This window comes from Pogoniulus pusillus, chromosome 9, assembly GCF_015220805.1.
Source record: "Pogoniulus pusillus isolate bPogPus1 chromosome 9, bPogPus1.pri, whole genome shotgun sequence".
Lineage (NCBI taxonomy): Eukaryota > Metazoa > Chordata > Aves > Piciformes > Lybiidae > Pogoniulus > Pogoniulus pusillus.
The window spans coordinates 8,087,633-8,112,537 of NC_087272.1; the positions used below are offsets into that span (position 1 = coordinate 8,087,633).

General features: G+C 42.7%; 1 long non-coding RNA gene across 5 annotated transcripts in view; it reads left to right on the forward strand.

Moving 5' to 3' along the window:
• LOC135178021 (uncharacterized) overlaps positions 1-24,905 on the forward strand; it is a 146,434-nt gene that overhangs the window by 25,364 nt on the left and 96,165 nt on the right. Inside the window, exon 2 of one of the 5 annotated variants that reach the window (XR_010303319.1) lies at positions 21,196-21,295. The exons of the other annotated variants lie outside the window; for them this stretch is intronic. This is a non-coding gene — a long non-coding RNA (uncharacterized LOC135178021). The remainder of the gene's footprint in view (positions 1-21,195; positions 21,296-24,905) is intronic. 5 annotated transcript variants of the gene reach the window in all.

A 24,905-nucleotide genomic window follows, 5' to 3' on the forward strand; every position in this document is an offset into this window, starting at 1 on the left:
AGCAGCTGGGCTTATAAGGTTTGCCCAGTTACCCAGGTGATGCAAGTCACAGTATCATCAGGGTTGTAAGAGACCTCACAGATCATCAAGTCCAACCCTTTACCACAGAGCTCAAGGCTAGACCATGGCACCAAGTGCCACGTCCAATCTTGCCTTGAACAGCCCCAGGGACGGCGACTCCACCACTTCCCCGGGCAGCCCATTCCAGTAACCAATGACTCTCTCAGTGAAGAACTTTTTCCTCACCTCCAGCCTAAATTTCCTCTGGTGTAGCTTGAGGCTTTGTCCTCTCGTTCTGGCACTGGCCACCTGAGAGAAGAGAGCAACCTCCTCCTGGCCGCAACCACCCTTCAGGTAGTTGTAGACAGCAATAAGGTCACCCCTGAGCCTCCTCTTCTCCAGGCTAAACAATCCCAGCTCCCTCAGCCTCTCCTCGTAGGGCTGTGCTCAAGGCCTCTCACCAGCCTCATTGCCCTTCTCTGGACACACTCAAGCATCTCAATGTCCTTCCTAAACTGGGGGGCCCAGAACTGAACACAGCACTCAAGGTGTGGTCTAAGCAGTGCAGAGTACAGAGGCAGAATGACCTCCCTGCTCCTGCTGACCACACCATTCCTGATGCAGGCCAGGATGCCACTGGCTCTCTTGGCCACCTGAGCACACTGCTGGCTCATGTTCAGGCGGGTATCAATCAGCACCCCCAGATCCCTCTCTGTCTGGCTGCTCTCCAGCCACTCCGACCCCAGCCTGTATCTCTGCATGGGTTTATTGTGGCCAAAGTGCAGCACCCGGCACTTGGAGCTATTGAACACCATCCCGTTGGACTCTGCCCATCTGAAAGGGGAAACAGGGAGCAAGAGGAAATTCTGTGGATTCATATCATCCTTTATATATCTTGGCTTGCTGGAGAAATTATTTAGCTGAACTAGTGCTTACCAGTTTACAGTGAAACACTTAAGCATCAGTGTCTCAGATATGAAACCCCACTGCGGTGATGTGCATAATGCTATGCACTAGCTAATAGTGCTGCTACAACTGCAATGGACTAATGACCAAACTAATGAACTCAAGGATATGTGTGCAAAGTCAGCATTGCAATCAGTCTCCCAAAATGGCCTAGAACTTAAACACTCTGAAGAAATGGAGCTAAGTTGGTTTAAGTGTAAGGAAATCCTAACACATTTACCAAAGATACTTTGCGTTGTTTAGCTTGATGCTGAAACAAGGGTAGTGTTACATCCACATGGATAAAGTTTAACAGTAAGTCCAAATGAAATAATATACCACTTCTGTGATGAGTCACAGAATCACTGAGACCTCTGAGATCGGCTACTAAGTGCTGCATCCAGCCTTTTCTTAAAGACCTCCCGGGATAGTGACTCTACCACCTCCCTGGGCAGTCCATTCTAGTGCCTAATCGGTGAGGAATTGCTTCTTAATATCTATCTTAAACCTCCCCTGGTGCAGCTTCAGAACATGCCCTCTTGTCCTGTCACTAGTTGCCTTGGAGAAGGAGCCTCATCCCCACCTGACTGCAACTTTCTTGTTGGTAGTTGTAAAGAGTGTTAAGTTTCTCTCTGTCTCCTTTTCTCCAGACTGAACTACCCCAGCTCCCTAAGGCTTTCCCTCTAGCCACACCCCTGTCTTGTTGCTTTCCTCTGGACCCACTCCAGCCCCTTAATATCTTTCTTGCAGTGAGAGGTCCAGAGCTGCACGCAGTGCTCGAGGTGAGGCCTCACTGGTGATGAACACAGGGGCAGAATTATATCCCCAGTCCTGCTGACCACCTTATTCCTGATACAGGCCAAGATGCTGTTGGCTTTCCATGACAGGTGGGCACACTGCTGGCTCATGTCCAGCAAGCTGTCACCCAGCACTGCCAGGTCTCGCTCTGTCAGGCTGCTCTTTAGCCATTCATCCCCCGGTCTGTATCACTGCGTGGGGTTATTGCAGCTCAAGTGCAGAACCTTGCACTTGGTCCTGTTGAATCTCATACCATTGGCCTCAGCACATTGACACAGCCTGTCCAGGTCCCTCTGCAGCATCTTCCTGTTCTCCAGGAGATCAACTCTCCCTCCCAATGTGATGTCAGCTGCAAATTTACTGATCACAGACTCGATCCCCTCATCCAAGTCATCAATAATGATCGAGTCAGAATATGTTGATGTAGTTCATGAAATTTGCAACTGAGTCTTCTCATTCTGTTAACAGACTTTTCACTCATACCAAAAAATGCCATATTCAATCTCTTTACTTTTTTTATGTCCAGAGTTTGGATGGTGCAGAAACTAGGAATGGGCATCTGCTAAATTCTCTTCCTCTTTTTGTTTTCCTTGTCTCCCTCTCTCTCTCTCTCTCATTCTCTCTCCAGGACCCATAGTGTGATCCACAGTCAGTAGTAGCTTGTAACATTTTCCCTTTCTGTGGTTTGGAAGTTCCCTTTGAAGGGATGTTCTGGTGAAAACTTAACCAAGGAAGAACCCAGAAAGAGTACCTAAGTGGGGGGGTGGGGGGTGGGGGGGGAGCAGATATAGGAAGCTATAGTGCAAGTGACTTTTTTTTGCATCTAGTGGTCCATCTGAAGTTGTTCAGTGGAAGTTCTGGTTTATTTGGGGAGAGTCAGATATACTCTTGGAGAGAGAAAAATCACAGGAACGCTTCACAAGTCAAGCTGGTAGAGTCCCAACCTTCTGTCTGTGAGTTATTCCAAGTGGAATGCCAATTCATAAGATGCAGTTCAGATTTTTCTCACACACAGTTATTCTGGGTTCTTCGTACTAGAGGTGAAGCTGAACCATCTGAGAGTATCTACTCAAAGTGAATGTTAAATTGAAAAAAACGTGCTGGAAACTAATACAGCAGTTCAGTGTTTCCACAACCTGGCTTCTCTAAACAAAAAAAATAAAAATTAATTTGAGATCTGATTTTCAGCATGGAGGGAATATACCAGGAATAACACAAAACAGCAACAAAACTCTCAGACATGCCAGATTATGCCTGGGGAAAATTCATTTTCCCGTACTCTGGGTGTAGGGATATACTAATATCTTCAGTTTCTCTTGTGGGAACTGTGAATCTTCAATTACATTTTCTATTCAAGGCCCTGGTAGTTGGATCTAGCTTGCAGTAGGTGCTTAGAAAATTGACAGCGGGTCCTGTGAGGAGCTCTTGGGACAGAGGTTACTGAAACTATGAATAACAAACTAGCAATAAACTCTGCCACTGGGGAGTTGCGATTGTCTGCTTGGGTCTCAGCACATGAATAGGTCAGCAGAAACCACTGCAAATCCTTTCTTGCCTTGTGAATCTTGTCATTTGTCTCTGGCTATAGTTTTCACATCTGCACCTCTCCAGCATGTTGTGCCAAGTCCTGTGCACTCTGCTCCTGTGAGTCATTACATTGACCTCAGTGTGATGGCTCCTGTGAGTAAAATGAACATAACTTGGCCCCCTGCCAGCATAAAAGCTAATAGCTTTTCACTGTGTCTGGATCTCAGCTTCCTTGGTATTTCAAGGTACCTTAGTTCAGTTGCTGAACATGGAGTATCTGAAAACATCTATGGTGTTACTTGAAGGCCAATAACCAGGCAGTCCTGAGTATTAATTTACTGTAATGATTACCCCATAAAATGTTCCATGTTACGCAAAGGCCAAAGATTCCATGATTTCTGTGGTGGGCTCTCTTTCAAAACATGTTTTTTATTTCAAGAGGAGTGTTTCCTAAGAAAGCTTTCAGTGACATGTTTATTCATGTTGGCCAAATGAAAGTCACATGGCACATCTCCCTTTCTGCTGTGGCAAGCCACATAGTGTTTGAAATAATCCCACTATCTTGTGTGAAAAAACCCCAGCTGAATGTCAGATGTGCCTGGCTTGCATGTCAGGGAAACAGAAGGCATGTTACACAAGTCACCACACTTTACAATTCTATTTTTAGTTTGGAACAACCCTCCTTTCAACTTCTTCCACTCTCTTTTCTAAGGCATAGGGAGAATCCAGGGCTTTTCCTAAGGTAACTATGTGAAAAGAGGACGCAAGCCCCAGGAAAGACACTCGAATAACCTGACTTCTTGTGTGGCTTCCCATGTTTCTGGGATTAGGTGTATTGATTGGCTAGCTGACTTTATACTCTGGAGATATATGAATGGGATGTCTGTAAGGGACTCATCAACTGTTAAGTTATCTCCAGAATGAGGAAAGCAAAATTCAAGTGAAATAGCTCCAAATAAATATTTGATGTTATATTAGATGTGGCATCTTTAATTGCCCCATAAATCATAGAATCAACCAGGTTGGAAGAGACCTCCATGATCATCCATTCCAACCTATCACCCAGCCCTATCCAGTCAACTAGACCATGGCACTAAGTGCCTCATCCAGGCTTTTCTTCAACACCTTCAGGGACAGTGACTCCACCACCTCCCTGGGCAGCCCATTCCAATGCCAATCACTCTCTCTGCCAGGAACTTCCTCCTAACATCCAGCCTGTACTTCCCCTGGCATAACTTGAGACTGTGTCCCCTTGTTCTGTTGCTGGTTGCCTGGGAGAAGAGACCAACCCCACTTGGCTACAATGTCCCTTCAGGTATCTGCATCTTCCTCTTAGTTATTTCAAAGCAAACTGCAACATATTTCCATCTGAGTACAGGTGAGACCATTTGGTCTTGGAACATTGCACAATTGTTACATCAGTGCAGAATTTTTTCAATGAAGTTTATTTCTAGAATATCTATTTCAACCTTAACTTTCAAAATATTATTGCCTCATTTACAATGGATATCCCATTCTGAAGCCAGCAGGTGAAAGTGTATGACAGCCTAGGGTGCAAATGAAAACTGTGTTTGTTTCAGTCAGTGCAATGATGACTTGTAGTTAGCAAGGAAAAAAGCTGTGCTGTCCTGCTGATGGGAAGTTCAGAACAGTCAGGTACAGGAGAAGGATCAAGAAGCCATGAAATAGGAACACTGAAAATCCATTTCTGAATCAGGTCTGTTTTGTTTCCTTAGTTATACCATGCTTAAAACTCACAATTTTTCATGAGAACAAAGTAATTAAGTGAACTTAAATACAGCTGGTTATCCTTCTAGGCACCACAGAACACATTTCAGTGTAATTTATCACTTAAAAAGTAAAGGATGTTTTGCTTGATAAAAAGACAAACAAAATCAGGCAATTAAGTGAAAGAACTGTGCTCCACCTTAAAGGTGATACTGGGCTGCTATGCTCTGGATGTGGCTGTTGTACTGTATGATGTGCCCTGTTCTGGGCTTGCCCCAGGCAAATTGCTCAGAAAACCACTGCTTCACAAATGCTGCTTCTGGTGGGCTGAATTGGCTGTTTTGTACCGACTTGAAGTGAGATTGGGTTGTTTAGCCCAGAGAAGAGGAGGCTCGGGGTGACCTCATTGCTGGCTACAACTACCTGAAGAGAGGCTGAAACCAGGTGGGGGTTGGTCTCTTCTGCCAGACAACCAGCAGCAGAACAAGGGGACACAGTCTCAAGTTGTGCCAGGGGAAGTCTAGGCTGGATGTTAGGAGGAAGTTGTTGCCAGAGAGAGTGATTGGCATTGGAATGGGCTGCCCAGGGAGGTGGTGGAGTCACCATCCCTGAAGGTGTTCAAGAAAAGCCTGGCTGGGGCACTTAGTGCCATGGTCCAGTTGATTGGACAGGGCTGAGTGCTAGGTTGGACTGGATGAGCTTGGAACTCTCTTCCAACTGGGTTGATTCTATGATTCTATGTTTTGGGGTTTTTTTTGAGATGTTCTACAACTCACCTTAGAGTCTGGACCTTTTGTGGGAGAGCCTGTCTATGACCGAGAATGGCCAGGAGACTACTACCACTCAAATGTGTTCTGGCATCATGCTTAGGCCAGAAACTGTAGTTGGTTATGTAGAGGAATTTAAAACTCACTTTTCATTATGGTATTCTTGCCTTCCTGTTCTGTAATCCACCCGTGCAGGCCACAGTAACTTTACTAGTTGGTACCAGTACAGAATGCAGTTTTCTTCATGAGAAGAGGGTGTTGGCAACCATACAGGGACCTCATCTTTAGTTAATAACCAAGTAGCCATGGACTTTTAGGTCTAGATTTTCTGGTGGTTTCCTTCCTCTGCCTCCCTCCCACCTCTATATCCCACTCTGGCCCCTTCAGTATTACCCTTTCATTGGATTGGAGGGAGAAGGCACTGTAATGTTTGTGTAAAACTCCACTTTAGGCTGTTCTTCCCCTATGCAGTTCAACATTAAAAAGTGAGCTGATATAGACTAGCTGTAATATTTGAAATTCGGTGCTGACCAGGAAATTCATTTTAAATGTGAATAGACTGGTTGCTTACAAATCCAGAATGTCTCCTAGAGCTCTTATGACCCAGTACAGTGTTTGTGCATTAACTAAACAGAGGAAAAGGTGCACTCAGAAGTAAAGCTATGCAAAGAACAGCTTTACTGCATTTCAAATTGGAAGAATGCCCTGGTGCAAAAATCAAATGAGAAGTTGTTTTGTGCTTGGAAACATATCCTAGCTGGATGATCCAGTGGCTCCAGGAAGTCAGAGACCTGCTGATCCAGTCTGGTTCACTTTGAAATATATATTTTTGTTTTTCCCCCTCTCCCCTGCACACTTCATCAATTTCTAATATGAAAACCAAACCATTTCCTTACTTTCATTATTTAATTTGAAACTGGATTGGACTTTCTCTGTGTCCTCAGAATGATGAGGGCAGAAATCTCATTTATCAAAGCTTGGAAATGAACAAAGCCAGAGCAGAGCAGCATAGGCATAATTAACAAGGCAAAAATGAAGCTTGTGGCTTGATGTTGATGGATACAGAATGTGCCACAAAGGAAACAAAGCTCTGAGAATGCTTTAAACATAAAATTAGTCTCATGGGATCAACAATCTCATGCCAGACAGCAAATTCAAGATAAGATGAATAAGCTGCACCTATCATGATGACCAACAACCATGTTGCTGTAGCAGTGGAGGATCTAGAAACTTCTGGGTGTATTTTGGGCTCTTTGGAGATGATCTGTCCAGTCTGCTTACTGATTTTCCTGAGGAATGTTCCAGTTGGATCGAGCATTAGTATTATCATTGCCAGTTTTATATTGGCAGAGGTGCGTGCCACAAAGAGATTTGTGCATAGTACGTATTTGCCTGGACTGTCATCAGCTCCTCTCCATAGAAGACTCCAAAGACAAGACAGATGTGGCTTGACAGGCTCTGTCTGCACATAGGTTCACAAACCTGCTGTGGCTTTGTCGTGCAGCTGAGCTCAAAGCTGTGGGCAGCATGTCTGTCTTCTCACCCTAACATGCCTTAGGAAAAGGAAAACCAAACTCCTCCTGACAGCTGCTAGAAAAAAAAACCACACTTCATAAAGGATCCAGGGAAGCAAGTCTTTTTTAAAACATCTTTCCCCTGAAAGTATTTGTTTTACCATATTCACATTTTTGTTTTCCTGTTGACTTAGAAGCCTTCAACACTCATCTCCTGCAAAAATGCACTTATGTAGAATCATAGAACCATAGAGTGTCAGAGGCTGGAAGGGACCTTGAAAGATCATCTGGTCCAACCTCCCTGCCAGAGCAGGATCACCTAGAGCAGATCACACAGGAATGCATCCAGATGGTTCTTGACTATCTCCAGAGAGGGAAACTCCACAACCTCCCTGGGCAGCCTGTTGCAGTACTCCATCACCCTCACAGGGGAAAAAAATCTTCCTCTGGTTCACATGGAACCTCTTATGCCTCAGCTTCTACTCGTTGCCCTTTGTGCTGGCACTGGGCCTCACTGAGAGGAGGCTGGCTGCATCCTCCTGGCTCTCACCTCTTGCATGTGCATAAACACGCATCAGGTCACCCCTTGGTTGTCTTCTCTCCGAGCTAAAAAGCCCCAGCTCCCTCAGGCTCTCCTCATATACATATTGCTAATGCTACCGTTAAGAGGTGGGCTAAGCGGTGACAGAGCTCCAGCACGTGTGGTGGCAGTTATCACAGAAGCAGCCGGGTTGTAGGAACCTCCAAGATCAGCCAGTCCAACCTAGCACCCAGCCCTACACAGCCAACCAGACCATGGCACTAAGTGCCTCAGCCAGGCTTTGCTTGAGCACCTCCAGGGACGCTGACTCCACCACCTCCCTGGGCAGCCCATTCCAATGCCAATCACTCTCTCTGACAACAACTTCCTCCTAACATCCAGCCTAGACCTCCCCTGGCACAACTTGAGACTGTGTCCCCTTGTTCTGTTGCTAGTTGCCTGGCAGAAGAGACCAACCCCCACCTGGCTACAGCCTCCCTTCAGGTAGTTGTAGACAGCAATGAGGTCCCCCCTGAGCCTCCTCTTCTCCAGGCTAAACACCCCCAGCTCCCTCAGCCTCTCCTCATAGGGTTTGTGCTCCAGGCCCCTCACCAGCTTCGTTGCCCTTCTCTGGACACGTTCCAGCAAAGTTCTGTCTGGTCAGTAGGATGGGAACAGGAACATGTGGAGCAGAGGCAGAGAGCGTTGCCAGGCGCTGGGGTCGGCGCTGAGGGGAGTGCCGCCATTTTGTCAGCGACCCAGAGCAGCTCTGCAGTCTTGTGGGCCCTGGCATAGGGCTGTGATCCCTCCCTGCCTGCACACTCGCCACACCATACCCAGCTCCCTGCTTGCTTGTGCTTCCCAGGGATATTTACAGCTTCCACAGCCGGTCCTGACAAAGCTGACACCTCCTGGTGGGTTTCTACACCCTTCCTCGGGTGTTTGGTTTCCTTGGCTGTGGGCACCCTCTCCTGCAGGCCTTGCCCTCGCGTGCGGCCCTGAGGCGGCCATCGCTGCCCCTGCGCCGGGCGACCAGGACACATTCTCTCGTGTGTGGGAGAGCTCAGCTGGGAGAACACCGGACTTGGATTCCCAAAAAGGCTTCTGCAAGGCTGATTAACGCCCAGGATTTTCCATGGTGGCCTTAGCGATGTAACTGTGCTGCATTCCTGCTTTCTCGTCCGCTTGTTTGCTCCTTACAGGCCCTCAGGCTTTTCATCTCCTGTAAGTGTTTGTGAAACACAGGCTCGTTTTCAGAAGTATCTGTTCTTATCTGGCTTGCTCTCGCAAATCTGACAGCCTGTTTGCTTTTGCCATGTCTCTTCTTTCCCACTTCTGGCCAACAATTTCTTAAAAATTTCATAATGATTTTCCCAGTGTTTATTTATGGCTTTTGAGAGTCAATCCAAACCTTATGTTTCACTGACAGTGTTCTCTTCCTTTGTGCAAAACCACACAGTTTTCAGTTTCAGCCCTTTTCCACAGCCAGTGCTTTAATTCTTCTCTATTTCTCCCTCCTTCCCTCCCTCCTTCCCTCCCTCCTTCCCTCCCTCCTTCCCTCCCTCCTTCCCTCCCTCCTTCCCTCCCTCCTTCCCTCCCTCCTTCCCTCCCTCCTTCCCTCCCTCCTTCCCTCCCTCCTTCCCTCCCTCCTTCCCTCCCTCCTTCCCTCCCTCCTTCCCTCCCTCCTTCCCTCCCTCCTTCCCTCCCTCCTTCCCTCCCTCCTTCCCTCCCTCCTTCCCTCCCTCCTTCCCTCCCTCCTTCCCTCCCTCCTTCCCTCCCTCCCTCCCCCCCTCCCTCTTCTGTGTTCTATTAGAAGGAATATTTTACCTTATTATAAAAGTTAAACTTAGATTTTCCAAATATTTTTTGTTATAAACTAAGGAAGATTGGGGGGGGGGGGGGGAGGGGCTTGGGGAGGAAAACAACATCTCATATTTTCTGTGTTGTCACATCTATGGTGTAAGCCATGAAATGTGAATGCTTTCCTTTTTCAATTTACTGGTCAGGCCACACCTTGAGTACTGTGTCCAGTTCTGGGCCCCTCAATTCAAGAGAGATGTTGGGGTGCTGGAACGTGTCCAGAGAAGGGCAACAATGCTGTGTGAGGGGCCTGGAATACAAACCCTATGAGGAGAGGCTGAGGGAGCTGGAGTTGTTTAGCCTGGAGAAGAGGAGGCTCAGGGGGGACCTCGTTGTTGTCTACAGCTCTCTGAAGAGAAGTTGTAGCCATGTGGGGGTTGGTCTCTTCTCCCAGACAACCAGCAACAGAACAAGGGAACACAGTCTCAAGTTGTGCTGGGAGAAGTCTAGGCTAGATGTTAGGAGGAAGTTGTTGTCAGAGAGAGTGATTGGCATTAGAATGGGCTGCCCAGGGAGGTGGTGGAGTCACCATCCCTGGAGGTGTTCAAGAAAAGCCTAGGTGAGGCATTCAGTGCCATGGTCTAGTTGACTGGCTAGGGCTGGGTGCTAGGTTGGCCTGGATGATCTTGGAGGTCTCTTCCAGCCTGGTTGACTCTATGAACATAAGGATACTCTGTACCTCTAACCTGGGAAGATGACCACCTCTGGGGAAAGGGGTAATGCCATTTCCATTTGAGTCATCTTTCTGTGTAAAGAGGCAGCAGACATGTTTAAGATTCCGTGGGATCATGTATTTTGCTTTGGTGGTACCGCATATGTTTGCATCGGACTTAGTTTAGACCGCCAAGTTTTCTTTGCTTCAGATTTTTGGTTAAGCACAAAACCAGACTGTCTAGCTTAAAAGCTGTTATGCAGCAAACTGTCTAGTTATCTTCTGTAGTTTTGCTTTGATTCTTTCATGAGTAGTATAACAGAAGAGCTCAGAAAGGTTAAAGACTAGAGGAAAGGTGAGCAAGGTGGAAAAGGAATGAGAGCAAGAGATTTCTTGCTCCGTGGTTCCTGTATAAAGGAAAGGGCTAAAAACTGCTTATCTTAAAGGCTGGTGTTCAATAATTGGAAGCTACTCAGAACTGTGGTGAACTCAACGTGATTATGAAAGAAACGAATTAGCTGAAATTCCTTAGGGAAATTATCATAATTTCATTACCATTTAAAGGATTGTTTTTAAATATGTAAAAAAAAAAAAAAACCAACAAAAACCAAACCAACAAAACATTACTTCCTGGAATCAGTAAACCTTGCCAAATTCCAAATACCACAGTCTTCTCAGCTGAACTGTTAGATTCCTAGAATGAATTTTAGTCTCTTCCTTAATGTTTACAGCTCCCTTTTCAATAATTTGATACTGTGTTGTTGGATCTTCCCTCAATAAATGTTTTTCTAGCTCTAAAACATGTAAATAAATTGTATCTCTAGAAACCCTGCTGTCTTTCCTCAGTGAGAGCACTGTTCCTCATCAGGCAAGTCACATTTACTTACCTACTGTGTGCTCCTCTAAGATGCTGCAGCCAAAGAGTTCTGAATATATAAAGAAAACATCATTACTTTGGTCAATATTCAAGATTGCTATCTTCTGCTGGAGTTCCACTTGAAATCCTTGCTCCAACCATCATGTTTCTGTTGTGGAGGAGAGGAGGAACCCAGAATTACCATCCCCCAAATACCAATTCTGTTTTGCCTCCCTACTTCCTTGGCAAGTCTTACATTCATGTGCAAGTTAGCACATCTCTAGGCTGTGTTCAGTTCATGAATGACCAGCTGGTGCTCATCTACTGCCTTGCAGGTGAGGATGTAATAGTGTAGCTATGCTTGATATGCATGAAATGTCAGATGTGGCCATGTCTTTGCCATGTTACAAGCGAGCATAGGTGGATTTTCAGATCTATCCATGGTCTTCCAGAATATCTTGGAAATATCTAGTTTGCATTTTTCTCCATCTTAACCTATTAACTCACATGAAACACGGGCAGGTCTTGGAGGTGGTGGAGTCACTGTCCCTGGAGGTGTTCAAGAAAAGACTGGATGAGGCACTTAGTGCCATGGTCTTGTTGACTGGCTAGGGCTGGGTGCTAGGTTGGACTGGCTGATCTTGGAGGTTCCTTCCAACCTGGTTGATTCTATGATTCTATGATCCAAGACAGTCGTCATGAGGTGTTAAACAGTACTTGAACATTAACACTAGTGGATGTGGCAGCCCTTTTTTGCCCCATTTTTTGTCTTTAACTCTTTGGTGGACTTTTTGGAAATATACAAGTTTCTTATCTCTTGTAGTGGGCGATTGGGGTTTTTTGAGTTGTTAAAAGAATAATCATCCTTTAATGCATAACTGCATGTTAATTATTTGCTCTCTTTTTGTGAGGTGCTTGAGTCAAGGTATAGGCATGGTGAGCTTGTTAATGCAGAAAAACAATTCCCTGTAGCAAATGAGGATCTTCTGACTATGTGATTGTTTGAGTGTTACCCACACTCTTATAGAATCACTCAGACTAGACTCATCTGGCTGGAAATTAAGGTATGAAGCTTTATATTTACAGCTTAGCACAATATACAAGCAGGTATTTATAATATATACAGAAATATACAAGGTAAAGGTAATACAGAAATCAGAGTCCCCAGGCAGGGCTCCCAACCACTCTTCCACCTTCTTTCCACCCCTCTTCCTTATCCCAGTCTTTGCCTTATGTGTCAGATGAGTTTGGAGGATCGGCCAGGGGATTAGAAAGCAGAAGGATTAGTTACACAGAAAGCAGGTTACAGAGAAAAAGACAGACACCAGCTTCAACAGAGAGCCACTGCAACTGTGTTATCTATGTTTATGTTCTTGTTTTTTATACATCTCAGCAAGCCTGTGAGTGAAGTCGGCTTCACCATTGTTTCCTTTTCACAGCCCATAGTCTAATCCTTCTCACCAAAATATTCCAGCTACTCTCAAACTAGCAAAGGTGAATTTTGGGCAAGTAGAACTCTTAATATTTAAGACTAGTGAATGCTAGTGAGCATACTGATGCCATTATCACATAACAGGTTCTAGAAAATAATTAACTGGACCATTTGGAACAAAAGCTAAACTCTGGTTGTGGAAATAAATACCACTGTCTCAGCTTTCAATGGCTTCTAACCCTTGAAAGGGCTTTTTAGTCTTACAGAAAACCCTCAAGGTGACTACATCATCATTGGTGTGTATATTTATCCTGGGTGCAGATTTTGGACTTCCTGAAATGTGATTTAATGTAATGTAATCTGAATGTTATATTGCTATTAGGAGACTGGGAGGATTTTTTGGCTTGGTTTGTTTGGGGGCTCCTCCCCCCAGTTTCCTGGTAGTGTTGTGTGTGGTAAATTTCTTAATAGAATTCAGAAAATACTTATAAAAATATTATTAAAATGCTGCTGGAGATCTCTAACTGCCTCCAGGCGTAATGCAAACATACAGATGTGTTAGCAATCAGCCAGGAAGCAATAACTTGTTCCGTTTGGAAAGCACAAATATGCTGGGATCAGGTGTTCAAAGCATTGGCTGTGGTGTACCACTCAAATTTCTGGCTATACCTAAACAAGCCTGCTCTGTGGGATTACGTTTTTGAGGGCTTACTGGTAACTGCAGGACTGGGACTTTTTGTCCATATTCGTACTGAAGCTGGTGCTATAAATCATTGAGGGCATACTGCTATTGTGCTCAAGACTTTGTACTGAGGAGAAGCTTCTCTCATAACTCCAGTAACTTCTCCTAGCTTTTTTGACTTTTGGCTTCAGTTGTTGTCTTTGAGTAATGGTAAACCAGTGTTGCTAGTTGTTTCTCCTCTACAGACACGGGACTCCTAAAAAGTGACTTGTCTTTTCTTTGGGTAGCACACAGTCAGATCATCAGATCCTGTCAAGTTTTGCTTTTAGAATTGCCACATAGAGTGATAGGGATACAAATCAGCAGAGAGTTATCTTGGCCTCTTCTCCCTCAGAAAGGAACTCACATACATAAATTAATTAGGGCTGACAATACTGAAACTTTTCATGATGTTTCATTGATTATACACTGGTGTAATCAAAAGATCAGATATTTTAGTAGCTCAGAAAAACATAGAACATTTGTGAGAGGCATTTTGCTTTTGTTAGTGTGATTACTAAGTACTTACTAAAGTTAGATTTCATATGTTTTGATACTACTGTGATCATGAACAGGAACTTAACTTTTTTTTTTTTTTTTTTTTTTTATGAATACAAAGCTGCCAGGCCAATAATTATTTGGCAAAACTGTACTCTGGTGAAAACAGACAATGAGATGCTGGATACTGGATTAGATTTGATAGTGTGCAGAGCACAACTACTTCCACTGACATTTCAGGTTGTTTTTCTTTTTTAAACACTAGATAAGTATTTTCTAAGCCTAGGAATTAGTAGGAGTTTTTTGTTTGTTTTGTTTTGTTTGATTTTTGTGTGTGTATTTGCTTTTTTTTTTTAATTGGGTATATTTTCATGATGTTGTACAATGAAAAGCATGAAAGCCATAGCAATAATAGTTTGAGATTAAACAATCTAGCCTTGCAAAAGTAGTAGACATGGGACAATTGTATTGGTCATTTGATTGTCTTACTTAAATGATTGAGTATCTAGACTCATTGCAAAAAAGGTGGGAATTCCCTCTTCCCCTTTTCCTCCACACCTGCCAAAAAAGAAGAGATATCTGGATGAAATACCACTGACAGCAGGAGGCCAGAAATACTGTGTGTGTAAATCCTTCATCTTCATCTATGTATTGGGAAATGCAGGGCTGGAGCATAAAATTTTTTAGCTCTGTCCAAGCACGCACAACGCCACACCATTGAAGATTACATGTTCAGGTGTGGAATCTGCACTAAAGGAGGGAATAAATGCACAAATAAAACCACATGAGACCAGGTTGCCTGTGCTAAAAGGCTGGCAGCAATATACCTGCATCAGCCTTGCAGGATGCCTTTGAAGTAGTGGGCTGCCATTTAGCTGAAGACATAACCCTGTTTATTAATGGAAATGTCATACTTTTATGGCATAGAAGTTGTAACACAATTCCCAAGTTAATGAAAGCTATGTGTCATAGCTGAGAAATGGCATGGTAAAAAAAAATTTCTTGAATTCCACTCAAGTGTGCATCTGTCCTTTTGTCAACTCGGATGGTAAGAAGGTGTTGTTAAGAGACCAAACAACTTTCTTGTAATTGCTGCCGTAAGCTTATGGATCGAGTGCTGTCACAGGTTGAGTTTTACTGTGCTGCTATTCATACCATCTTGCCTCATGCCAATCTCAAAAATGGAAGCGTGGGCTGGAGCAAAGTATTGTGGGGCTTGAAGTTCAGATTGTAACATGAGAGGCTTCCTGTTCCAGTTGCTGCTTTTGGATTCTAGATGTTGGCACCAGGACAGGGAGATGTGGGGTAGCTGCTCCCCGGCCTGGGGTTTTAGCTCACTTGCTGCTGCTTTCCCTGCTGTGTTATTTTCTGTGAATAGGCTAAGGTAATTGTCCCAGGGTCTTCTTATTTATTCAGTGAACTCTTACCTTATCTCAGTTCCCCACCTCAAGAGAAGAGGTTTCTTTCTTTTTTCCCTGCCTTTTGTGTTAGAGTAGGCAAATAGTCCAGTCCTTGAGTTAACCCATTACAGGTGCATTACAAGTAAGTAACTTAGGTGGATCTACTTGCCAGTTCAGATAGGTGAAGGATATGGTATATGCTGTGGAGGAGTTAAGAGACAGCATGGGTCTCTCACTAGAATGAGGTGGTGAGATTGCAGGATTGGATGTCTTCCTGTAAGTAGACTTTGTGGTCATCCTGCTGGCTCTGCAGATATGTCAGTTGGCAAGTGGTACCCCAGCTGCCTTTGTTCTGCCGAAGTATTCATTGTCCCATCTTTGTTTAACCATAGTATTCTAACTCTCTAATCCCTGTTTGGAAGCTTTTATTTATCATCTGCATACTTGACTTGGTTTTAAAAAATATTCTTCCATTTATTTTACCTCAAAAAGTGAAAGCTCTTTTGGTGTAGCTGCATGGCAGGGAATTAATTTTGTGAATGTGTGAGAGTAGGTCTCCAACATTAACTGTAACAAAGCAGATGTGTTGGGAAGCTCACTAAAGAAGGGTTTCCTAAATAAACCTCAACTTTCTCATACAAGGGGAAAAAAAATACCAGCAATCAGTCATAACGTGGTAAGGAACTTTCTGAGAAGTGTGAGGAAAAATCTCATTATTACCATAAAGGGTCATGTCTTGTATCAAAGAGCCTTCCTGGAGTGTTTCCTCTTGTGAATTGCTCTCCAAAATTAGCAATGTATCCTGTTGACTACCTCTCTCATTCCAGCTTGGACGTGATGACTGAGGTACTGCAGCTTAACTCGGCAAAAAGGGACTTACCTGTTTTAAGCACATTCAACTACTTAGTTTATGTATCTTTTTCTTTACAGAGGTTTCAGGCTTATATTTTGTTGGAGCCATATGTATTTTGAGGAAGCACAAAATTTCAAGTGTCCAGGGTAACTACTGCAAGAAAGCAATACATTTGAGTGGAAGTTCTTTGACAGTGATATTCTGTATTATTACAGCCTTGTAGCCCTTAGAAAGCAAACAAATAATGATGTGATGGTTGCAAGTAATTGATTATATTGAGTCTGCCCCTGTGACTGCCAAGCACAGAGATGGACATTAGTGGGGGGAGTAGTGTCAATAGACGTTTTCCTAATTAAGTAAGAAATTGGGCTATGTGATTTTGGTATGTCTTTTCATGTGCTAACATTATATTGGTTTCACCTGACTACATGACTTTTCGTTGGAAAAAAAATAATGTTTGTTCTCAAGGCAAGTGGTGACCCCAGACTTTCAGAGTCATTTGTGTGTGTATGCCTTGACCATACTGTTCTCTGTAAACAGTCAGAAAACAGCTGTGCAATGGATCCTAGGCAGACTGGGTAACCACCTCAAATGAAGGCTGTCCTTTCTTTTAATGGACACTTTGCTTGTGCTGTTTTGTACTGTTACTATAAACACAGGAGTCTGCTAAATAGTTTTGTCCATACCTGCTTAAAGTTATGGGACACCAAGGGGGTGTGTGTGTTGGGGTTTGGTTCTTTATAAGTTTCTATGTTGATTCCTCTGGAGGAATTGTCTGAGGCTTTCAATTACTGGAAAATATTGGGTCTTTCTAGTTTACTCTATTGAACAAAGCAGATGTGATTCTTGCCTGCTTTCTGTTTGTTAGGACATAAGGCTCTTGAGACTGGGTTGTTATGACGTAGGAATTTTAGGCATAGAGAGTATGAGCTATGTGGATCTTTACATACTAATGTGTGAGCTCTTATATCCTCTCCATAATTTCTGTAAGCAGGGATTTCATAATATCTTGAAGCCTTCTCTCATTGTTCTATAATGATATTTTTCCCTTCTCCTCCATCCTTGATAATAAACCTTCTCAATTACGCTTTTACGGTCAGCCGTATCAGCAGCAACGCGCACACGAAAGCTGAGATTTTAGAGGCTGTAATTTAAGTGCTGCAGCTGTTACAGGGTGTGCTGGCCATCCTTTCAAATACAAAAGCCATAGCTGTTACTTGGGGGATGTACTCAAATATATAGACTGCAACCACCTGTTGCACAGTGTGTGGCTAATTGCTCAGAAAAGAAGTTACAAACCATCACAAGTTATAAAAGTCACCTTTTGCCTCAAATTAGACTTCTTTCATTTGACCTTGTTTCTCAGATCTGCCATACTCATTCCTTTTTGTGTCCCTGTGTAGCCATCAAGATGGTAAGAAATACTTGGATTGGGTTATCCAGTGAAGGTGGAGGGGAGTGAGAGAAATACTGAAGTCTTTTGGTTTTTAGAGCTGAAGAAGAATGCAGTAAAGCAGGTGATGTAATGTGGCGCATGCCACAGAGAGGTCTTTGTTGGTAAAGAGTAGCCAATAACAGATTTCTAAAAATTTGGTGGAACTGACTTTAAAAGCTTCACAGGGGCATGCTGTGCTTCCTTCTCAATGTCCCAAGCACAGTCTGTTGATTAGTTTAGAAATCATGTCAGCACAGTATAGGAAGTGTGCTCCTTTCCTCCCTTTTCCTCTCATAGCTCTTTAGATGGAGTCAAAACTCAAATGGCTTGAGCTTAATGGTAACTTGAAGTTTAAAGGATGATGCACTGTTATGTTGTCTGACAGTTTCCAGAGTCCTGCAGTCCTCAGAGCTAGTAATGGGAAATATATTTTCCACAGCCTGCTTCACTTGAATTCTTGAGCTGAATCTGGGAACCAGCTAACCAGTGAAGCTGGTTTTTATGTCTAACATCCGAAATGTATGTCATGCGTTTTCCTCAGGGGTAACGGCTGCTGCTTATTTACTGCTTAGGAGTGGATAATTAATTAACAGGGGTGAGAATGTGCACGCTTGACAAGACACTCAAATATCACATCAGTGATTCCTGGGTTTGAATAACATTTATTCTTTCTAGTATCATAAAACAGCCCTCAACTGGAAAAGTTCTATTGTCAAAAGTATGTGCTAAACTTTTATGTGTATGCTGTAATTTATTTTTATTACAAATAGTGCTTCCTTCACTCTGCTAAGAAGGATATTGAATCTCTCCCCAGTAAAACAGAAAACAAAAAAATCATTGCCTCAGTTATTGGTGGCACCTCATTGTATAGTATTAGTATTTTTTTTCCCCAAGATATCATAGTAACTAGTTTAGGTGCATGAATAGCCTTTAAGTGTGTTTTGCTTAATTACTCTTGCAACATCTTACTTAAACATATGACTGTTTAGCCAAGGGCACAAGCCCATCAGTTTACAAGGTGATGTTCACTTTGAACTTGCAAGAGCTTACAATGTGTCTACTACAGCATTTGTTGTTTATCAGTAGAACAGTTGTCTTAATTCATGAATGAAACATGTTATGGCTGAACATCTTGCTTTATTTCATAGAATATTTTGGTGATGTTTAACTTGAAAGCTACAGTACAGGGAGCCAATGGAGCATCTTTCTGTGGGGGGAAGGTCCTTATCCTAAGCATATCCACAAGCTACTGATAATTGCTAATTAATATCCAATACTTAAGAAGTCATGAGTCTGTGGCTGAAGACCAGAGTTTCACCGGAATGCTGCGAATGTTGATTTTAGTTAATTAAGCATAGTAAAATCTTGGGTTTAAGCTGCATTGTTCATGCATGATCGTGTTTCATTGTTGTGCTCTCCAGAGAGCTATATACTGAGAGCTCGCCTGTGACACTTCTTTGGCTGTGCATTTCCGAACAGGCTGCTTGAGCATGCATAGAAAAGCTGGGGTGAGCTTACAGGGCAGTAGGTTGAGTACCGTCAGTCATGGACTTGTGATGTGAGAGTCCTCTCTGGGTTTGGCGGTTCACGTGTTGGGTTCTAAAAGGATCCATCGCAGATGTTGCGATGGTGTTTATGACATAATATTTCTTCCCAACACAGTCAGATCACTGAAAGTGGCCATCAGTAAGTGTATGCATGGGGAACACTTGCATGTGTGATTTCATGAGGGAGGCAAGTCAACCATCACATGCTGGAGGAACTTGGCCAAGTAATATACATAAAACTGGACTATGTCTCAGAGCTATCCCAAGAGGACCTGCATGCAGATGTTAGTGGGGCACTTGCAAAATGAAATCCCATTGAAGAGAACTAAATCAAAGCTGGACTGCTGAGACGTGAAGCTCAAGTTCTTTGTGGCACGGTTTCCTCAAGCAGTTTTTATAAACACTTCCTAAACGTTTTATGAGCTATGAAAACAGTTGAGGAAGCTGTGGAGCCACAGAAAGGTCACATGCTAAGTACATAGCTGGAAAATGTTCAGTGACTTTTGAGAACCAGCAATTCACTTGGAACATGATGGGCCTCTAACACACCTCTTTGCATTGTCTTCTGCTTAACTAATGTTTTAATAGTCAGCTATTGGTATTTATACCTTTAAAGAAAAAGCTTCACTCACTTAGACACTTATCTTTGTTTCACATTCTTGAAACTTGACACCATAAATTATCCTGAATGAGAAGGTGAAAATAGATTTCTGCCTATACCAGTAATATGGTCAAGATTGTGGAAGTATGGTTTATTAATAAGTCAAATTCTTTTTAGAGTGCTGTTTTCTGCTTTTGATTTATGTTGGCGATTTCCATAAATGCCAACAGCTTATATTGTGGTCTCAAACTCTTTAAGCTAGTAGAGTTTATGCTGACTTCCTTTGGGTTGTTTGTGAATATGCTTTAATGTGACTGTAGAGAATTTATTTGGTGTGCAACAGCCTTTTTTATCCTCCACTTTTTCTGGTTTTCTCTGAACAGGTGTCTTCTCCTAGACATCTTACTTGTGGTCTGCTTGTGTCAGGGCTCTTTCATTGAACAAAGTTACATTAATAGTTTTGAGGAGACTGCAATGCTTGGAGGCTTCCAGCCTGCTCCCTTTGTGCAGTATTGTCTGTACAGGGAATCTTGGCAAGCCAAGCCACTCCAGCTTGCCCAAAGTGCAAACTGAATTGATGCCATTTCATGTGGTACATTTTGTATTATAATAGAGAGTAAGCCAAATGCATCCGAAGCTGAGTACTAACTGAGACAGCAGACAGGGTGCTCATGTGCCCTGCTTCCTTGAAGACAAGGCTTTGAAACGCTGGTAAGTAAACTAAATGATAAATCATCAGATGCTGGCAGTTTCAGGAGCAGTGGCTGTTAATTATACTTTAGGAATGCTTTATATTCACGAACGAAGTTTACACCATGAAGCCTGTGTGGTTAGCCAACACTTTCTCCTCTAGTTTTTGGCCTTGCTGCAGAAGCAGTGATGTTGGCTGTGGCCTTTCTTCACCTATAAAAGAAGGGGGAAAGCTGGAGGAGGGTAACTGTCTTTGGGAGTGATTTCAAGGGAGACTTAATCATCTTCAGATCCCCACATAACTTGGTGACTGCTATATCAGTCTGTTAGTAATTAGGACAGACCCTGCTTGCCATGCAGGGTAGCTTTGGATTGCCTACTCCCCACCCCTGTGGGGGGGCCTGACTGATGCACAGCTACTCTCCTGGATCTTTCTCTGAAGTTGAGATCACAATAAAGGAAATATTTAGGAGGGAGGGGGAAAGAGCCTACCCCTGTAATGGCAACGGCTCTGTGAAGCAAAAACACTGTCAATGAAGTATGTGCAGCTCTTCAGGAAGTCATATATTTCAGACAGCTTGGTCTCAATATTAAGCTCAAACAATACCCAAATTTTCACTAAGCAACTTCTCAAGGAGCCCTGCCACTCTGAGCAGGAAAATGACTGTACCACAAAACAAAGTGGATGGAGCGATTGAATTTCTTTTTAATGCATTTTTTTTCAACTATTTTTTCTTTGAGTTTTCTCAAACATGCATATGTGTGAGAAAGAGAAAGGAGTATTTGGTCAATGTGCTCATAGTTGCCTTGTTCCCTGTATGCTTCCTTTGTTCTTTTTCCATTTACTGTAGTTGCTGACTTTCACTTACTGAACAAACATCAAATGCTGCATAAAGAAATGCAAGTGTAAGATGCTTGGTGGAACTTTGCTGAGTGGGTAGAAATCTTTAGGTGAGTACACATGTAACTGAGGTGTTTGGGGAATGATTTTTTGAAGCTGTGGCTATTGAATTGAAATTCACTGCTGAAAGTGAGCACTTGTGCTAGCTCTGGTGTCAGTGTCCAGTATCTCAGTAGCATGGATCCCTTCATAATATCCATTTTAGGCTATTAGGTACCACAGATACAAAGTTTTAAGAGCTTGCATGCACTTAAGCAAAAGTCAACGAGACCAAAGACCCTCAGTCCATAATTTCAGTAGGATTAATAGCTCTTGGTGCAAATACTCGCTATCAGGATTTATGTCCCCCTCTAATTCTGTCCAAAGAGTTTATGTACCTAATTACTTCTGAAATCAGTGAAGGGTTATGCATTCACATCCTTCAACACTTTTTGAGGACCCACCTGGATCCATTTCTGTATCTGTGAGTATCTCAGAATCTTTGAAAGTCTTTGAGTCAAGTTCTTGAAACTGTAAGAATTGCTTACACGTACCCTCACAAATATCTACAAGCAAATCTCCTGTCACACCCAAAGGAGGCTTGCAGTTCAAACCACTGTCTTTGCAAATACAAGAATAACGAAGACAATGAGTGAATCCTGTAGTGTCAAAAATCGCTCCTGGCAAGTCTTGCTCTTTTCTAGAGTCAAATAAAATTGCATATCTATAAACAGCTTGGCTGCTTGGATCCCTCCATGCAGGGAGAGGCAGGAAGCTGGCAAACATGAGAATGATTTAGTAAGGATGAAGTTATTCACTTTTATAGAGAGGGTAAAGGGGGAGACAGAAACTACTGCTTGAATAATTCTCCTCAAATTTAATCTGAGTTGAGGTTTGAATGTGTTCCCATTGATGTCAGTGAGTGTTTTATCATTGGCTTCCCTGGAAGCAGGATAGTGTCTCCTGTTTACATGAAGTGTGGAGGTTTTTTACTTCTCACTGTTTGTAAGGATTTTTGTTTCCTGATCCATACCCTAGCAGTCTGAACACCTCCATCAGTGTGATTGAAGTGATTCCTGTGCTGTCTGTGAGTCAAGATGTGGTGGTCTGCCATGTCAGAGGATGTGAAGTGAGACACAGGAAGTTTGTGATGCTGTCTCCAGTAGATTGCACAGAAGGAGTCTGGCTGGCTGTGTTTGCCTTTTGGAGATTGAAGCTGTAGTTATCCTCAGTAGAATTGAAATGTGAAAGCTGAACTTGGAGGTGAGAAGCCCTGAATATCTGGACTGTTGGCTTCTTTGCTTAAGGAACTCAAAGTCCCTACTCAGTCCAGCAGAACCCACATTTCTTCCCAAAGATTTATTCAAAGCCCATTGAAAGAGATTTTTGGACTGTTGAATTAAATGTGGGTCCAAAAAACTTCAGCTCATTCATCAATTGTTTAAGCTGTTTGTTCTAAGTCTGACATTTGCTCCAGCTCTTTCCTAGTGTGCATTAAATTGAAAAACAGCCAGTGCTTTGACCTTTCCTTGAGGAATCTAATTAAGGCTAACTGAGACCTAGTGGCATGAGAAATGGAAGGCCAGGGCTTAAGGTTTGGCTTCTTGCTGTAGGTTTATACAAAAGTGAACTTCAGTTTATTTTGTCTCTTATAAACATAATGAGGTGAGAGTTAACCTTATTACACTAAATGTTGTTTTGATGATGTTTTCCTGATAATTTTTATTGTGATATTCTCAGTGGGAAAGGGTGTTTGGCTCTTTTCAAGTTCAAATCCTCATATAGCATTTATCAAGACCTGAAGGCCTAATCTCAGTTCCCAGAAGATGCTTCATTGCTCATAGTTATCTGAGTCTCCCCATTAGTGTACTCTTCAGCCACAAAAGAGTAGTTTTAGGTGCTTTGCCCAGTTCCAAGTCTTAACAGACTGAGCTATATTGTGAATTTTTCAGCATTTCTCGGTTTCCATAAAGTCAACAATAACACAAGGGACTGGTGGTCTTGTGATTTATTTATACTTCAGCTTCTGGGGGAAAGCAACAATCCTCTTGAAATGGCCTGAAAAGATGAACAAGCTCCTTTGATGCTTGCAGGGTTTGGAGAATAAAAAAGGAGGTATGCTGGATTTTATTTGGTTGCTAGATGAACAGTCTTTATTCCACTTGCTTGTTTTGGCTGAAAGGCCTATAATTCTTTTGTTTTTACACCTTGGAAAGCACTGTGACAAGACTTAGTGATCATTTGATGTACTCTTGACTAGAATGCATACATGGCAACGCTTTACTGTTCCTCTGTGTATATCTGATGTGAAACACGCATGACCTTTATTTACAGCTCTTTGTTGTTTAGTGTTCCAGACTTGTAATTCAATTTATCTGAGTCAGAAAGTACTACTCACCACTGTTCGGTTCTTTCTTAGTTTTTCTTTTCCAAGGAAACATAATTGTTGAACATTCGTTGCCAAACCTTGGTAGCTGCAGAGAAGCTGCTTGAGTCAACTGGAGAGTTCTCTGTTGTAATCTTGGGTGGGGTGTTTTTTAGTGGTGGTGTTGCTTTCTTTTTTGTTCCTAGGAAAAAAAACCAAACCACCAAACATTTAATATTTATACAACTGATATTCTTAACTAGTCGTGGTTTTATCAATAAGAAGAGATGGATGTGGGATGGAGGCCTTATAAATTTGTTTTTCTCTTATATGAACTTTGAATTCTATATAGACTACATGGGATAGCAAAAAAGTATTAAGACAAAATACCCAGTCCTTGCCCACTCCTTCCATGAAAGAAGTATTATAGATTTTCATCTGAATGTGAGATTTTAAGCTACTATTGTCTATCAGCAATGTCAACAATTTTGTATTTGCTTAAAGTAAAAATTCAGTCCAATTGTAATTTATCAATTGCTCTGAAGCATCAAACAGCAGACACTACCACCTCCCCTAATACAGTTGCTGGTTTTACCAAGGAATTCTTTGGTGAATTTCTTGTTTATTTTTTTTTCCTAAACAAGAGAGCAGCCTTGCCTATCCTAATCTTGACTTCTTCTACCATGTTGGTCAATTAATCTCCTAATTGGAAAAAGACCTTGCACAGAATTCATCTGGCTTTTACATTATATGCATATAATTGATAACATATGCTAAATTCATAACAGTTACAAGTGAACACTTTCAACTCTTAAAAGCATTCAGCACTTAAATTAGCAGTGTCTCCAGTATAATCCTGCCTTACCCACAGTGTGCCTGTGCACCACTGCATGCAGTGTGAGGAGTAAATAGGAAGAACCAAATATCTGGGTAGAGTGACAAGGTCACAATCTCACTGCAACTAGAGAGACATGGTGGGGTAACTGTCATGGCCCAAGCACTGTCATGGCTTCAATGCTGTCCTAGCTTGCTACATCCTTGTTAGGTAAGACAGTTCAGCAAGGCAAGGTCATGGGGCTGCTCTTCACGCAAGAGAGCAACTGGAATATACTGAGCTCTGCCTGGGCATGGGAATGAAAAATTAATTGAAAGCTTATGGGTAAGAATTAGGAGGCAGGCTACTATGGGTGATGCTCTAGTGGGCTTCTACTACAGACCATCCGATCAGAATGAGGAAATCAATGAGGTCTTCTACAGATGTGAAAGTAATCTCACAATTAGAGGCTCTAGTTCTCATGTGGGACTTTATCCAACCT